Below are 6,045 nucleotides of genomic sequence, written 5' to 3' on the forward strand. Positions count from 1 at the left end.
GCACCTTTCTCTCCATAGGCCATGCCTCAGTCTTCTTTGGGGCCCGCCTGAGCCGGGGTAGGACGTTGCTGTAGAAGGGGTTACCTGTTGGGAGGGGGTGACACAGACCACGAAGGAATAGTCACTTAAGAGAACCTGGCCCTTTCCAGCCCACCTCTGGGGGCTTTGTCGCTGCTTCTAAAAAGCATGCCTGTAGGAGCCAATCTTCTCGGTCTATTTCCTTCTTTCCACCCCCAACCCCTCCTCCCTCCTTCCAGAGGCGGCAGATGGGGACACAGCACAGCCTTCTCAAGCAGCTGCAGTTCCCGCCTCCGCCACGCGGGGGGAGGTATTGCCAGCGTAGGGCGGCGCCGCTGGAACCATCTGCCCTCCGTGCTACTATCTGCGCCGTGTCCTCGTGGTGGCGGCGGCCCCATAGCCAGGCGCCCGCGCTAAAGCGGCCACGGCCACGCCCCCGGCCACCAGCAACGCGAAGAGGAATCCCGGGCGGGGGAGGGGGAGTGGGCAGTCTGACGGGGGCGGGACACAGGGCGCAAGGGCGGGGCCGGAGGAGGGACGTGAGGGCGGGGCGCACTGGGAAGCCGGTTCTGGGACGGTAGCCGGCTCCCTGCAGAGAAGAAACCTGTATCTTGGGGAGATCGCCTTTGAGTCCAGCCTCCTGCACCCTTCAGGGTCAGAGCCCCCCCACCCCGTGTGGAATCTCAAGGTCTCTGTCGCTGCCATGCTGGGTGAGTTAGGGCAGCCGGTGCTTGCTCTGAACCTGCTTCCTCTTCAGAAAAACGAGGCTAACATTCCTGTCTTGCTGGGTTATTGTGGAACAACGGCCAACTGGAGTTTTTCCGTCACCCTCACCATGACCTCCATCACCTTGATCACCAAGGGTCAAGTTACTTGCCCAGATCACTTGAGTGGCAGAGTGGGGACGCGCTCCCAGGTTTGTACAATTGACATGAACCCTAGCAAAGGCTCCTGCTGTGACTAAGCTGAAGCCCAACACCCCCAACTCCTTCATCTTGCGGGTTCCAACGCAGGCAGCGGTCCCTGGGGGGCTACGGAGCAGCTACTCCCGGGTGGGAAAGCCAGCTGTGCAGAGCTGGACCCCCGCCTGCCTGCTCCCTCACAGCTGCCAACAACTCACCGCCTGGTGCCTCCGCTAATTGCACAGCCCCCTCTTCACTGGAAGGGTGGGGAAGCGTCAGGAAGGCCACAACACCTCCCTGGAGGCAGGCAGTGGGCGGGTCCTGCCAGCTGGATAGCAAACGACAGGTCTTGGGGCTGGAAGCCAGGGTGGTGGCCCATTCTGCCTGATGGGGGCTGGCCGTCACAAGCCACTAAGAGAGCAGCCCTGCTTGGGTCGGCTTGGGTCTCCTGCCCCCGCTCAAGTTTTAGCCCATACAGGGGTATCATGCAGGGCCTCTAGTCCTGCTCCCCGCTCAAAATCACAGGACATGGTGAGGACAAAAAGGAACGCGAACGGAGCCATAGATAGGGGAGGCATACCACTATATTCTTGCTGGCGGCGGGGTTGGAGACACAGGAAGCAGGAGCCACACTATGTGCAATCAGCAGCCTGCCATCTACTTCTCTGCCAACCAACCACCAACATAGCCACGGCAGTTACATCAGTGGCTAATGGCTAACTGGTTACAGCTGATGGCCAACCAGTCACAGCTGATGGCCACCTACTACCCGGGCCAGCACCTTTCCACGTGAGGTCGAGAGCCTGGAAACTGCTCTCTGGGACTGTCCCCACAAGGGGTGTCATCCAGAGTGGGGGAAGTATGAGCCAGGCTTAAGAGAAAGCCGGCTGTATCACTGGCTTGTGTGTGTCACGTGTTGACCCTCTCTAGGCCTCAGTTTTCTCTTCTGTAAAATGAGGCAGTTAGCTTGGAACCATCTACCCTCCGTGCAGCTACCTGGAAAGTTCCTTCCAGCTTTGAGAGTCAATGGCTTTCAATTCTGGATTCTAGGATTCTCTGCTCTTACTCTGAGATTGCAAAATTCTAAGAGTCTATCTATTTAAAGTGTTTAAGATACTGCAGTTCTAAGATTCTAGAATCGTTCATTCCTTTATTTCAGTGTTTCGCAACCTTTTTTCATTGGCACCCCCTTTAGGAGACTTTACAAATCTTAATTTGTTCCCCCATGAAATTTTAATACCACAGATATACTGTAAATCTGTTTATATACTATATGCTTTACACATAGAAAGAGTAAGATTTTCTTTGCTCCCCAATAACCAGTTTTTACCTCCTTAGGATGACATTCCCCTTGAGAACAAATGCTATAGTTCTAAGAGCCAAGAATTTTATGGCCCTAGGATACTAGAACTACAACATTCTATTTTGTGGTTCAAACTCTGGAATTGTCCTAAGTACAACAGAAATGTGTACATGTTGACCAAAAGACACATTCTAGATTGTTCCCTGCCGCCTTGTTCACAATAGCCAAAAACCAGAAGCTGCCCAAATGCCCATCGATAGGAAGCTGGATGATAAAGGGCAGTGGAGTGACATGGTAGAATACTCTACAGCAAGGAAAGAGAACAAACCTCGGTTACGTGCACTTACATGGATGAATCTTCCAGACCTTGCATGCAACAAAAGAAGTCAGATGCAAAAGAGAATATACTCTATGATTCCATTTAAATAAAATTGGAAACCAGACCAAATGGATCTATGCTGCTAGAATTCAGGAGAGTGTGAGTGTGGGGGGGTGGTAGCTGTGAAGAGCCATGAGGATGGTCACCTGGCTGTCCTGCCTCAACTGCCTCAACTGAATGTGGGCCCCTGCTGCACACTCAGGCCTCTGGCTCTTTGCAGGCTAGAGGCAGAAGAGGTGAGTGAATCCTTTCTTAGAGTGTGTGGGTGGCGGGGAGGCTTACTCCTTGAGTGAGCCTGCAGGGGGAAGGCAGCAAGAGGTTAAAACTTTGCTGTCCGTATGAGCTTTACAAGGTCACTTTTTCTTGCTGAGGCTCAGTGACCTCATCTGTGAAATGGGTATAAGTCGGCACTTATGAAATTTCACGATGGAGTTTATGATATGTCCAGCTCTCAGCCACACAAATGTCACTTTGTGTGTGCCTTGTTCTGGACACCTCGGACACGGACATGGAGGTGGCCAAGACAGACAAATATCCCTGCCCTCCTAGAGCTAATGGTCCGGGGACAAAGAGAGACACAGGAAGTCATGAAATGAGAATCGTGATTGAGGAAAGGAACTGGGAGTGGTGATAGAGGATAAGGAAGGTGAGAGAGAATCTACTTATTGAGGGTAGTCAGGGAAGGCCTCTCAGGGGAGGTGACAGTAGAGCAAGGTTCTAAACCATAAGAAGTCGCCAGTCCTGGTAAGTAAGGAAGATATGGAGGAAGAGTATTGAAGGCAGAGGGAACAGCCTGTGAAAAGGTCCTGAGGCTGAACTGTGCCTGGTGTGTTGGAGAAACAGCAAGAAGGTCCATGTCGCTGGAGCAGGGAGATCAAGGGGGAGAGGGAGGAGGTGAGGACAGGGAGGTCAGCAGGAGACGCATTATATAAAGCATTGCAGGGCACAGGGTAGGGTTTGGTGGGGGTGGGGAGGTGGAGATGAGGGGATGGGGGCAGTTTGCTTTTTAATCTAAGTGTGATGAGATCCTAGCAGAGCAGGAAGGAAATGTGGTCCAATTTAAGTTTTAAAACGATTGTGACTGCATGGTGAGAACAGACTGTGGCGTGCAACAAGGAGCATCAAGGGCGACCAGGAGATGAGTGTCCATGTGATCAGTAATGGGGGACAGACCCTGGAGAGAAGTGATCAGAGTCTGAATAGATTTTGCAGGTAGCTCCCAGAAGAACTGCAAGAAGAACTGAATTGGGGGAGAGGAAAAGAGGAATGATGGTGGATTCCCAAGATTTAAGCCTAAGGGATTGTGTGAATGGCTTTGACTTTGGGGCAAGATGAGGGATGCTGAGGGAAGAAGAGGACTGAGTAGAAAGAAAGAGTTTGCTTTGGGGGCTGGCCCGGTGGCTCAGGCGGTTAGAGCTCCATGCTCCTAACTCCAAAGGCTGCTGGTTCGATTCCCACATGGGCCAGTGGGCTCTCAACCACAAGGTTGTCAGTTCAATTCCTCGAGTCCCACAAGGGATGGTGGGCTGTGCCCCCTGCAACTAAGACTGAAAGGACAACAACTTGACTTGGAAAAAGTCCTGGAAGTACACACTGTTCCCTAATAAAGTCCTGTTCCCCTTCCCCAATAAAATCTTAAAAAAAAAGAAAAAAAAAAAAAAGAGTTTGCTTTTGGGCACCTGTTAGGTTCCCCAGAAGGGGTGAGTTTGTGTTAAGCTCCTGGCATTTGAGACACAATGGGATTGATGCTAGAGATGAGATCCAGGGAAGAGAATTTCAGGCAGATGGAACAGTATGTGCAAAGGCCCAGAGGTGAAATCAAGCTGACTGTGATGGAAAAAAGAAAAGAAAGACAAGCCAGCAGGCGGGCCAAAGGGGAGAGAGGGAATGTAGAGGCAGGTAGAGATGAGAAACCAGTCACACAAGGCTAGTATGTATGTCATGCTTTGAATTTTATCCTAGGGGCCTCCTCTGAGGAGCCTTGCTAGACTCCTTCAACCTTCCTAAGGTTCTGAGTGTCAGAGAGACAGGCCCTACTTGGCAGAGCAGAGATACAAGGTTTAGAGGGACTCTCAGTGAGAGGACAGGCAGCTGGGGTGATGCACAACAGGAGGGGGTGCAGAGGAGAGAGAGGCCCAAGTACTAACCCAAGAACTGCAACAGGAGGACCAGTGCTGTGCCCAGGGACCCCATTCCTGGTCCATCGGGACCCCTCTCCCGGCTGGTGTCCCGCCACCTCTTTCCCCCCCTCCCATTTAACAGACTTCCTGCTATAATCTCCTCCCTAGCCACAGAGGCATATATGACACCCAGGCCAGATGGGCAGACGTCTGGTGGCCAGCGCTACCTGGGGCTCCACTTTCTGCCACATTTTGCCTCAGTTTCCCCAAAGTTTTTTTTTTTAATCTGAAAGGCAGCATGCATATGTGAGTGTGGATAATGTGTCCCAGTGAATGGAAATCTTTCTGGAAGACTACATAAAAACCTGAGTTCTGGGGACCTTTTCACAGGCTGTTCCCTCTGCCTTCAATACCCTTCCTCCATGTCTTCCTTACTTACATTGGAAGGGCAGGTGATGCAGTATGGGGGTGGGGAGCAGTGGTGGACTGAATAGCAGAATCCAGCTTCAGTGATTTGCCCCCAAAATGTCTTCCTTTGAGGGTCAGAGGCATGGATTTCTGCTGTGGGCTTTGGGTCCCACGACAGATGTGGGGGTTTCTCTGACCCCACAGCCTAGAGAGAAGTTTAGGGGCTCAGTTGAGAGGGTTCATAGGCTCCCCCAAAACCTACAGCTGTCACCCCAGGGGCTCACAGTACCCCCTAGGAGGAGGGGGCAGACCCCTAGGCCTCAACCACACTGTGATGTCCTTTCCCATCTAGAAGGAAGAGCGCCTGTGTCCTTTGAAGAGTTTTTATCAACCACAGGGAGGCCTCTGAGATGGCTGTCTGCCCACATCTCCCCAGCAGACACACACAGCCTTCCAGCCTCCCCCTGCCTAGTCCTTCCCTCTCCTTTGGACTTCCCAGAGCTCCACCTTCCCCCACCCTCTGATGAGAGCCAATGCTAGAGAATTTGGATAGATTCAGTCCCAGGCTGACGCAGAAGATATTCCTAGCCCTGTGGATTCTGTGTGGTCAGGGAAGCTTGTGGAGGAGATGTGAGAGCCTGGGGCTTTGTGGGATGTATAGGAGTTCAGTTGTGACATGAGGAGGGACTTAAGGCATTGGAAGGCTGAACATCCACTTGGGAAAAAGGCCTTGGCTTTTCAGTAAATGCAAGGCTTGTTAATAAGTCAGGGGCCAGATCTCGGGGGCAGTGGGGTGGGTAGGATGGTAGAAATCCAGTTTGAGCAGCAGCGTGACAGATCAAGTGGGGAGATTAAGGCACCAGGAGGACTAGGGATGGGTTCTAGGTCACCGGCAGGGCCAGGAGGTCGAACCCA

The sequence above is a fragment of the Rhinolophus sinicus genome, chromosome 15, assembly GCF_057876585.1.
Source record: "Rhinolophus sinicus isolate RSI-liver-muscle chromosome 15, RSI-T2T, whole genome shotgun sequence".
NCBI lineage: Eukaryota > Metazoa > Chordata > Mammalia > Chiroptera > Rhinolophidae > Rhinolophus > Rhinolophus sinicus.